We start from the raw sequence: 12,667 nt of genomic DNA, 5'->3' as shown, positions 1-12,667 counted from the left end.
TGGCGATGCACACTGCTGTAGCCAAAATCTGCAGTACCAGCTTCAGTCAATCGATCATAACATTTTGTATAAATGTCTGAATGATAAATGGTTTATCATTCTGGAAACTAGAATCAAAGAACTACAACTTTCATGTTTTGCTAATGTTAAGATTCCTTATAGATTTTGAGATATAAGCTTCCAAAATCAGCTCTGCGATTGCACCGGTTGCTGTCCAAAAATAGCTTCTACAGCAGAAATATTCCAGCAGTTCCTTTTTGTCCGAAATCCATTCCGTTAACCTTCCGAAATCCACCCGAGCCCTCGGGAACCAAATATACCAACATGTTCCAAAATATAATATGAACTTAGTTGAGGCTTCAAACCATGCCAAACAACACCGAAATTACGAATCGCGCATCGAATCGAATTATGAGTTTTCAAATCATCCAACTTCTATATTTTGCGCCGAAACATATCAAATCAATTCCGATTGACCTCAAATTTTGCACACAAGTCATAAATTACATAATGGATTTATGAAAATTTTCAGAATTGGATTTCGACCCCGATATCAAAAAGTCAACCCCTCGGTTAAACTTCTCAAAAATTCAACTATCGGCATTTCAAGCCTAATTCCACTACGGACTTCCAAATAAAATTCCGATCACGTTCCTAAGTCCAAAATCACCATACGGAGCTGTTGGAATCATCAAAATTCTATTCTGGGGTCATTTGCACATAATTCGACATCCGGTCAATATTTGAACTTAAACTTTTAATTTTTCATCAAAATTTCGTATCTCGGGCTAGGGGCCTCGGAATTTGATTCCGGGCATACGCCTAAGTCCCAAATAACGATACGGACCTACCAAAACTGTCAAAACACTTATCCGAGTCCGTTTGCTCAAAATGTTGACCAAAGTCAACTCAGTTGAGTTTTAAAGCTCTAATTCACATTTTAATCCATTTTTCACCTGAAAACTTTTCCGAAAAATTTTTACGGACTGCACACTCAAGTCGAGTAATGGTAAATAGTGCTTAGATCACATAATTAATCATTAAATTTAAAGATGATATTTTGGGTCATCACATTCTCCACCTCTAAAACAAACGTTCGTCCTCGAGCGGAGTGAGAAAAAGTACCTGAGCTGGTGAATAAGTGTGGATAACGGCTGCATATATCTAGCTTGGCCTCCCAAGTCGCCTCATCGACCGGATGACCCCTCCACTGAACCTTTACAGAAGCAATGTTCTTTGACCTCAGCATTCGAACCTGCCTATCTAAAATAGCCACTGGTTCCTCAACATAAGATAGATCCTTGTCCAACTGAACCGAACTGAAGTCTAACACATGAGACGGATCGCCGTAATATTTCCGAAGCATAGAAACATGGAATATCGGATGAACCGCAGAAAGACTAGGTGGTAGTGCAAGTCTGTAAGCCACCTCTCCAACTCTCTCAAGAATCTCAAAAGGCCCAATATACCTAGGGCTCAACTTGCCCTTCTTCCCGAACCTCATCACACCCTTCATAGGTGAAACCCGGAGCAATACCCAGTCACCAACCATGAATGCAACATCATGAACCTTCCGATCCGCATAACTCTTCTGTCTAGATTGGGCTGTACGAAGTCGATCCTGAATCAACTTAACCTTTTCCAAGGTATCCTGAACCAAGTCTGTACCCAAAAGTCTAGCCTCGCCTGGTTCGAACCAACCCACTGGAGACCGGCACCGCCTACCATACAAGGCCTCATATGGAGCCATCTGGATACTTGACTGGTAACTGTTGTTGTAAGCAAATTTCGCAAGTGGTAAGAACTGATCCCAAGCACCCTCAAAATATATCACACACGCACGAAGCTTATCCTCCAGTATCTGAATAGTGCGTTCGGACTGCCCATCTGTCTGAGGGTGAAATGTTGTACTCCACCCGGTCGTTGATGCTCATATTTTACCTGTTGACAATTTAAACACCGAGATACATACCCCACTATGTCCTTCTTCATCCGCCTCCACCAATAGTGTTGTCTCAAGTCTTGATACATCTTCGCAGCACCTGGATGAATGGAGTACCGCGAACTGTGAGCCTCCTGGAGAATCAACTCACGCAAGCCGTCCACATTAGGCACACATAGCCTCCCTTGCATCCGTAGTACATCGTCTTCTCCAATAGTGACTTCCTTGGCATCACCGTGCTGAACTGTATCCTTAAGGACAAGCATATGGGGGTCATCATACTGACGTTCCCTGATACGATCATAAAGTGAAGACTGGGAAACCACGCAAGCCAAAATCCGACTCGGCTCGGAAACATCCAATCTAACAAACTGGTTGGCCAAGGCCTGAACATCCATGGCTAAAGGCCTCTTTGCTACCGGTAAATATGCTAAGCTACCCAAACTCTCTGCCTTACGACTCAAGGCATCGGCCACCACATTGGCCTTCCCCTGATGATAGAGAATGGTGATATCAAAATCCTTAAGCAACTCTAACCATCTCCGCTGCCGCAAATTAAGATCCTTCTATTTAAACAGATGTTGTGGACTCTGGTGATCGGTGTAGATTTCACAATGGACACCGTACAAATAATGCCGCCAAATATTTAAGGCATGAACAATAGCTGCTAACTCCAGGTCATGTGCAGGATAATTCTTTTCATGCACCTTTAACTGTCTGGACGCGTAAGCAATCACCCTACCGTCTTGCATCAACACTGCGCCGAGACCAATACGTGACGCATCACAATACACAGTATAAGATCCTGTACCTATAGGTAATACCAATACTGGGGCTGTAGTCAAAGCTGTCTTGAGCTTTTGGAAGCTTTCCTCACATTCCTCGGTCCATCTGAATGGAGCACCCTTCTGGGTCAATCTGGTCTTAATAGTTGTTCATAATCAATTACCGAATCATTAATTAACTTCATGTTAACGAAAATCTCATTTCAAACTTTCACAATACTAATAACGAGACACGAGGCATGAAGACCTCAAAATTTTTTACCCGAATTAACGAGTCATATTTAACGCCACCTAGGCGGGCACCTACCTCGTAGGTTAAAAATTAATAATTACAACACGAATTTGACAACTATGCACAGAGAATTTCATATAAGAATTTTTAAATAAGCCTAACAGGCATGACTCCCTATTAGTACTATAGTACAAATTTAATTTCACAAGGGAGAACTTAAACACAATAATTTTCCTCACAAGGATATCGTCCTTTTATAACTTCCACCGCAGCTCGTAGCCCGGTTTAAACATATCAATTTATATAAAAATGTGAGGATCTCGTCCTCAATTCTGAATCATAGGTAATATGCACATCGTGCCAATTGAAAATTTCTATTTTCTTCTTATAAATAATTTCCGTTAAACAAAATCACAACACATAATGAACCCCACACTGGTAGGGCATATAATTCATAATTTCCAATTAATTATTCGGAATTTACATCAAAAATTACCGAAATGAGTAATAGAAAGCCACATTTAGCCTCGCAGCTCTTATTAGTGACCAACACGAAATGATAGGCGTAGTTATCTCCATAAAATCTCCCAACAAGGGTAAACACATAAGTAGATTATAGAATTATGAAGCTCACTCATAAGTAGAGCACCATAGAAGGACTCGTTTCGATACTGAGAACTGAATCAAGTTAAGGAAATTATTCCTTTATATTATATCAAGGTCGTATTTGTAACGACATCAACTGATGTAGCGACCTTCACCATACCATAAAAGAAATATATCAATGGCTGGGTCTTCACCTCTAGGACGCCTTTTACCCGTCTGTCCTCCACCCCTAACTGGTCGTGTGGGTGGTGTAGTAACTGCAATGGGGCACGTAGCCTGAGTAATTTAATAAAATAAGTCTCTCCCAAGTTTGGGAAATTTTTCTCCTAATGTTCCAGTATCACCGTATTCATAATAACCCCTTTGCAGGTTAGGCTGCTCATATTGAGTTTGTGCCAGATAACTGGAATAACCATTGTAGGAACTCATGTCGGTGGTGCATTAAAAGAACTTACTAGAGCACCCCGAGTAATCCGATATGTGGACTGGGCTGGACGACTGCCTGAGCCAAGTAGGCGGTGTTGCATTAGCTGGTCTGCCCTCTTCATAGGCTTACCACGAACACTGGTGGAGAATTATCTCTCCCAAGGCAAATTTTTTCTTTTGTTATGCTGACTTAACACTGTTGAGCTGACCCATTTCTTAACATACTCTTTGATTCTTCTTTGGGGTAACCCTTACCCCTATTTATACACAACGATCACAAAAGTAGAGCTCTATACAGACACATCTTGTCATGGACCACATAGTCCAGACTCTCGTCAACAAGTGCATTTACTCCGAAGCACCCCAAAATCCGCAACAGTGACGTCCACACTGAGTAGACCTTCTACAAATTTAGAGTTGTTTCTATAACTCCTTTGGTATTGAAGTATAGGATTATTAAGGAGGCGGACATACCGCAAGTCCCAACCTTATCCTCTACAAAATCTCAGGTCTTAAACATGTGTAAATTTTAGGGAACCTTTCAGTACCACATATATACATTTCAGGCCAAAACTGATATAATACATGACCCCACAATCCACCCATTGGTAGTGGACTCCCCCTACTCAGCGCGAAGTCATAGGTCACAACGTCTGATAATCCACAATAATAATCTTCACAGCGTGTATAAATCAACCAGACGCCAATGTCCGTTGCACCCCCACATGATTCACTAGTTGATCTCTCAATACGTCCGCATCTTCAGTCGGAACCACACGTTGAGGCAATGTTTGAGCATCTCTGGCTCCCTCATAGTCCATCTACGGCATCACGAACTGTCGACGCACAACTGATACCGAGTGCGCAATGTCATACACGAGTGGATACAAAGGAGTATACGATATATCTTTCAAGCTAAATCAATGCCGCACGATAAGGAGTCAAAGAAGTGAATATTTCCTAACAGTTCCATAGCCCCTCGAAGATAAGTACAGACGTCTCCGTACCGATCTGCAAGACTCTACTAAACCTGCTTGTGACTCATGACACCTACGAACCTAGTGCTCTGATACCAACTTGTCACGACCCGAAATTTCCTCCGTAGGATGTCGTGATGGCACCTAGTCTCTAAGACTAGGTAAGCCTATCAATGCGGAATAATAATAAATATCTGAAATAAATAAACTATAACTCAAACAATTTCAACTCCCAAAATCCAGTAAAAATAAGTCACAAGCTTCTAAGAATTTATTCTCAATGTCTCTATATGTCAAGGTCTAAATAAAATATAAGGAAGCAAAATAAAATGATAGAAGGGGACTCTGGAGCCTGCGGACGCTGGCAGATATACCTCGAAGTCTCCGTGCGCATGTAACTCACTGACGTCTAGGCTGGTAAAATGTACCTGGATCTGCACAAAAAGATGTGCAGAAGCGTAGTATGAGTACACCACAGCGGTACCCAATAAGTGCCAAGCCTAACCTCGGTAGAGTAGTGACGAGGTCAGGTGAGGCCCTACTGGAATATAATAATGGCATGGTAAAATGTTTATCAATGTAGTAAAATAAAATGACATTGGAAATGAATCAAATAGTATGTCACATTTAATGACATCAAATAATTACAAATAATATCTCGTGGAATCAAAACAGAATTTCCTTCAACTTTATGAAAATCACAACAACTAATCGAAAGCAACTATGGCCATAAATCAATATCAACAAGGGCACTCCCGAGGTACCGCCTCGTAGTCCCAAATTATAAATAAATTCACAATATCTCATTTCCTTATATCACCGCGGGAGCCTTCACAATTTATTTAAAGAAAATATTTTTTTTCCAAAATAGCATCCCGCGTTTTAGCCACCCTTATCACACCGCATGACTTCTAGTAGTTCCTCTACTAGCCACGCATATCAAGCCACCCTTATCTCACCGCATGCGTTTCAACACCCAGACCTTATATCACCGCATGCGTATCAATATCACAATATATCATAATTTGCACCTCAAGTGCTCAAATAATTTAACTTGCTAAAATAATTCCACAATAATATTTTTCTACAATAAAGAGCTCACGGCTCATGCCAAAATAAATCATCAATAATAGTTTTCCACAATAAAGAGCTCACGGCTCCCTCACAATGAGTATAAAAATATTCAGAAGTAAATAATTTAGGAAAATAATATTTCAAAATCTTTACTACGTTGCTTCAATATCAAGTTTAAAAATGTCAAATATTTCATATTAATAGTATTTAATTTAAAAAAAATTAACCTTCAAATAATGCACAGAATAAAAGAAACCAAGTTTCAACTAAACAGGTAAAACAATTAGTAAGAAAAGATCAAACAAATTTGAAGTATATATCTCAGATCAATGATGAAAAATATAACAAGATAAAATAATTTAATAAATGTGCAACAGTGATCTACACAATTTAAAAATATAATCTTTCGCAATTTAGCCCGTGTACATACTTGTCACCTCGTGCACATGACTTTCAACATATTTCAATAATCACATCAATACCAATCCTAGGAGAAATTTCCCCCACACAAGGTTAGACAAGTCACTTACCTCGACTTGCTCCAATTTAACCAAGTATTATGCTTTTTCCTCGAATTTTCGACTCCGATCGACTCGTATCTAGTCATAATTAATTCGATACAGTCAACAAAAATTATAGTAATCAATTTCATAAGAAAATATTATATTTTCATTAAAATCCGAAATTAGCTCAAAATTTGTCCGTAGGGCCCACATCTCGGAATCCGGCGAAACTTATAAAATCCGATAACCCATTCAATTACGAGTCCACCCATACCAATTTTACCAAAATCCGATAACAACTCGACCTCCAAATCATAAATTTTCGTTTTTGGAAGATTTTGCAAAAATCTTGATTTCTTCCATTTAAATCCGAAATAAATGATGAATATGACCATGGATTTATGAAATATAATCACATTTGGATATAGAACACTTACCCAAGTTGAAGTCTTGAAGAAATCCTCAAAATCGCCCAAGAACCGTGCTCCAAAACTCCAAAACGAAATGAAGGAAATGACCATTTTTGGTCCTTAAGTTTCTGCCCCAAAAACACTATTTCGGTCGCTAAAAGTCCAATCCCGTCGCTAAAAGTGTCACATCTGGTCGCTAAAGGTGCACACCAGAACTATTTACACCATCAGTTTTATTTCACTAAAAAGGCTCTAACTCCATCATACGAACTCGGAATTCGACGATTCTTATTCCTATGAGTAACAAATAAAACTAAGAACCCATTCGTTCAATCGAAACTCAATTCGGAGCTCATTTGCTCAATATGATACCAATTTCGCTCGTTAAACAATTAACTCATATTACGCGCTTAAAACTCAATCGCGACTTGATGAAATTAGACCAAACTTTCCAGATCACTCCTATAATTCATTATCAAAATGTCAAAAGTCTCAAAATCGAATTTCGATCTCTAGAACTAAAAATGGACTTTTGGATCATTACATGCTTATGTTGAAAACATCAAACTCTTCCTCGACAGCCTGTAGTATATTAATCATAACTTCTCGTACTCAACTCCAACTGCCAAACGGTTTATTATTCTGGAAACTAGAATCAAAGGGCTACAACTTTTATGTTTTGATAATATTCAGATTCCTTATAGATTGCGAGATATAAGCTCCCAAAATCAGCCCTGTGCAGCAGAAATTTCTGGCGATGCATACTGCTGTAGCCAAAATCTGCAGTACTAGCTTCAGTCAATCCATCATAACATTTTGTATAAATGTCTGAATGATAAATGATAAATGGTTTATCATTCTGAAAACTAGAATCAAAGTGCTACAACTTTCATGTTTTGATAATGTTCAGATTCCTTATAAATTTCGAGATATAAGCTTCCAAAGTCAGCTCTACGATTGCACCGGTTGCTATCCAAAAATAGTTTCTGCAGCAGAAATATTCCAGCAGTTCCTTTTTGTCCGAAATCCATTCCGTTAACCTTCCGAAATCCACCCGAGGCCCTCTGGACCTTAACCAAATATACCAACATGTCCTAAAATACAATATGAACTTAGTTGAGGCTTCAAACTATGCCAAACAACGCCGAAATTACGAATCGCGCATCGAATCGAATTATGAGTTTTCAAATCTTCCAACTTCTATATTTTGCGCCGAAACATATCAAATCATTTCCGATTGACCTCAAATTTTACACACAAGTCATAAATGACATAATGGATTTATGAAAATTTTCAGAATCGGATTTCGACCCCAATATCAAAAAGTCAACCCCTCGGTTAAACTTCTCAAAAATTCAACTTTCGGCATTTCTAGCCTAATTCCACTACGGACTTTCAAATAAAATTTCGATCATGCTCCTAAGTCCAAAATTACTATACGGAGTTGTTGGAATCATCAAAATTCTATTTCGGGGTCATTTGCACATAATTCGACATCCGATCACTATTTAAACTTAAACTTTTAATTTTTCATCAAAATTTCGTATCTCGGGCTAGGGGCCTCGGAATTTGATTCCGGGCATACGCCTAAGTCCCAAATAACGATACGGACCTACCGGAACTGTCAAAATACTTATCCGAGTCCGTTTGCTCAAAATGTTGACCAAAGTCAACTCAGTTGAGTTTTAAAGCTCTAATTCATATTTTAATCCATTTTGCACCTGAAAACTTTTCCGAAAAAATTTTACGGACTGCATACTCAAGTCGAGTAATGGTAAATAGTGCTTAGATTACATAATTAATCATTAAATTTAAAGATGACATTTTGGGTCATCACAGTACCTTTCAGCTTTATCTAGAGGCAATTGTAACAGGTACTCAGAGTATTCAAGTTAGAGTTAACTTGAAGTTGTCGCATCAGTTAGAGGCTGGTTGCCACAACGGGATTAGAGTTAATCCTAGATTTATAAAAATATTTTGTAAATGCAGTTTTTGGCTCAGTGATTTAATGAAGAGTTTGGGAAAATCCTACTGGGAAGTAGGTCATAGTTTTTTCACCTTTTGAGCCAGGTGTTTTCCACGTAAAAATCTCTGTGTTCTTTATTTTCTGTACTTATTATTCTGCAACAGTAATAGTTGGAACACATAGAAGAACCAGGTCTTTCTATAATCTGTGTACGCGAAAAATTAGACACCACACAAATCACCTCCCTCTTGTATGGTATTGACGTATAAAATATCAGCAAGGAACTAACAAATTTTAACTGAACTAAAGGCTCCTACTTTAGAGTGGAATAGTCTGAATCTATAAGCACAATGACTGGTTATACCCAGCAACTTTATGGGAACTAATTGAAAGGCACTTAGTTTCTAAAGAACACGCGATTGATATGTAGCATCAAAATATAGCTCCCTCAAAATTAAAGAGGGTTATAGTTGGAATGAAGCACATTCAAAAATTAAAATATGACTTGCATTACACAAAGGATTCCAGAATCTTTAAAACTCATTATCAATAAATGAAAAATGACATGCAGTACTCCAAAGACTTACAGGACTTGTATAACACAATATCAATAATCAACACCCCACGGAGTATAGTGTACTGGATTCAATCCCCACATATACTATGTCCCCCCAAAGAAAGATATGTTTCTTCCAGTTAGCCAAACTTTTTTCATATCTATCCACCACTCCCTGCCACAAATAAATTCAAATTACGTTTTTGCCCCCAGAGGCAATCCCAGGTAACTAGTAGGAAGGAACTCTGTTTGGCACTCTAAAACTACAACAACATTTTGCAAATCTTGAATTATATTCACTGGAATTATTCGTGAGATACTTTATTTTTTATCGTTGTTGGAATGGACTTGCAGATAGTCTGGAAAAATTGCATGGAAAGAAAGGAAAAATACTTTTCTGGATTCTTCCATTATCAGTTGGTGTGATTCTGGTAGTCCTTAGCCTGCTGATCTATCATAGAAGAAGGATGAAGGCTTTAGCGCTTAAAAAGAAAGGTAAGATGTCTTTAAATAATAGTGAAAAGAAGTTTCATATTTGTCTGTTATCCGCAGTTAAACAAAATTAACTTGATTTGCTTTACTTTATTTAAAAAAAACACGTCATTTGCTTTTGGCAGGAAGGTCAGGATGCAGTGGCAATTACAAGATGGATTACAACAGTAATTGCGCTGAAGGATTTGAAATACCACTGTTTGACTTATCTACGATAGCAAAGGCCACCAATAATTTTTCATTTGACAGAAAGTTTGGAGAGGGGGGTTTGGACCTATTTACAAGGTATACACACTTAAGGCCTAGTCTTTCAGAGTAAAGCTTCATCTTTAGATTCAATACCGGAGTCGTATGATAAAAGGTGTTAATTAAATAAACCTTTGCTTTGTGACACCGAAAGGAGACTTATACAATAGCTAAGGGAAGAAAGGTGGGGATGGGGGGGAATGTCCTTCTGGTGCATGGACTTGTAGATATCCAAAAATTCTTAGAATGTGTCCTTAGAACTTCTATATTTTGCTTCCTCGTCTTTCAGAGTAAAGATTCAGTATTGGAGTTGTGTGATAAAAGGCTTAATGAAATAAGGCTTTGCTTTGTGAAACCAAAATAGACTTATACAATAGCTAAGGAGAGAAAGGTGGGGATATGAGAGTGCCCTTCTGATGCATGAACTTGGCGATATCCAAAAATTCTCAGAATGCGTCCAAGAACCACTCTTTATAGTTTTTCCTATAAGTGCAGTCTAACAATTAGCTCTAGTTACTCAGCCATGAGCCGGTAGCATTTGCAAAAAATGCTGAAGGAGCAACCCATTACCCTTTGGGTGGAATTGAAGATTTAAGTGTTGAGGATATAGTTTGTTTAAGAAGAGAGAGTCGTTCATTCCTTATAGTCATTTATTTGTTCATTTTTTGCCATGTTCACAACTTGTTCCCCCATCAAAAAGGCAGAATTTTTCTAATACACTTCATTGTTTTAAAGGCCCAAATTGTAGGGCTAAACTAAAAACAGAATTAACTTACAATAGCAATTTGGACAGTGCACATTTGACCTAAACTAGAGAACAAAATATAAACTGATATTTTATTACTGATAATCTCTTTTTATTTGGAAGCATAACAGACTTTGTGTTCTTTTTATATCAAGTTGGGTATTGAAATTAAAAGGCAGATCTTATGATGTTTAGGGCATACATGAAAGACAGGAAATAGCTGTCAAGCGGGCTGTCTAGAACTTCCACACAAGGAGAGAATGAGTTCAAGAATGAAGTTGTATATATTGCCAAACTTCAGCATAGGAATCTGGTGAAGATACATGGCTGTTGTATTGAAGAGGAAGAAAAAATGCTGATCTATGAGTACTTGCCAAATGGGAGTCTTGATTCATTTATATTTGGTACAACTTCTCCATCCAATATTGTGCAAATTGAATAATAACTGCATTCAGTGAGCTGATGCCTATAGGAGTACTTCACTGATCTTATTCCAACTTTGGAAGCCCCCAAGGCAGGAAAAGTCATGCAACAAGAGAACTAAGAACCCAGTTATATAAATGCCAAATAATAACAAACTTGGCAGACCAAACTCTTGTAATAATTTTTCAAACAGGAAAAGGACTGATTTTGTTTTAGGTCTTAATACCACTTTCCACTATATTTAATTAGTGCATAAATGATCCGACATTATTTTGGCAGATAATGCACGAAGCAAGGTATTAGACTGGCCCAAGCGATTTCACATTATCAATGGTATAGCTCGAGGACTTATGTATCTGCATCAAGATTCTCTATTGAGAGTAGTACACAGAGACTTGAAAGCTAACAACATATTGTTAGACAAGGACATGAATCCAAAGATATCCGACTTCGGCATAGCAAAAATATGTGAAGAGGATGACATTGGAGCTATGACAAACCGAGTTGTTGGAACATAGTAAGAACCTTTTACAGGCTTGTATACGATCAAAACCGCGTTTGCCCTTCGTGTGATTAGTCAAGATTGGAGCATGATATCGAGCTCCGAGTGTCGTCGTTATAATATCGAGCTATGATGTGAAGTTGGGTTATCGAGCTCGAGATCCAGAGACCGATCAATACCGAGCTCGAGTCAATCGAGCTCGAGTCAAGGTCGAGCTCGAGTCAAGGTCGAGCTCGAGACCCAGAGACCGACCAATAACGAGACCGACCAAAATCAAGATCGAGCCAAGAGACAAAAAGCCGTTGTAGCCGCACTAGGGAAGAGAATCTCGGCGGAAAGCAAGGAAAAGCTAATTAACTATTCTATCATGGGATCCACACTATGTATTTTTAATTGTATCCAAAGTAGGATTCCTCCACTATATTAAGAGTGACTATCATTTGTGTAAAGGGGACACATTCAACATTCAGACATTAATACACTCTCACATTTCAAAGATTATTGAGATATACACACATATAGTAAAGATTATCCTTTTTTGGGCTTTGGATATTGATTCATCTTGTTCATTTGTAAATAATTCTCTACTCAATTTGGGTTTATATTCCTTCCATTTCTACAGTCAATATTCGATATATTTCTACTTGCGTATGGTTTCCTACCCCGAAATCAACATTCATAATGAAACTCGATCTGCAGTTCAAAATACCCAAAATGTTGGAGAAGACAGGATCAACTTGTGTATGATTTTCGAAATGTTGCAAGCTCAACAGGTAGCGATA

At 38.3% G+C, this 12,667-nt stretch overlaps 1 pseudogene; it reads left to right on the top strand.

Moving 5' to 3' along the window:
• The window catches only part of LOC104109464 (G-type lectin S-receptor-like serine/threonine-protein kinase At4g27290), a 113,664-nt pseudogene extending 101,229 nt beyond the window's left edge, over positions 1 to 12,435 (top strand).
• The last annotated feature ends 232 nt before the right edge of the window (positions 12,436 to 12,667 follow it).

The sequence above is a fragment of the Nicotiana tomentosiformis genome, chromosome 7 (genome assembly GCF_000390325.3).
Source record: "Nicotiana tomentosiformis chromosome 7, ASM39032v3, whole genome shotgun sequence".
NCBI lineage: Eukaryota > Viridiplantae > Streptophyta > Magnoliopsida > Solanales > Solanaceae > Nicotiana > Nicotiana tomentosiformis.
Note: the sequence above shows the minus strand (reverse complement) of the source record. Positions and strands in the feature narration are given on the sequence as shown.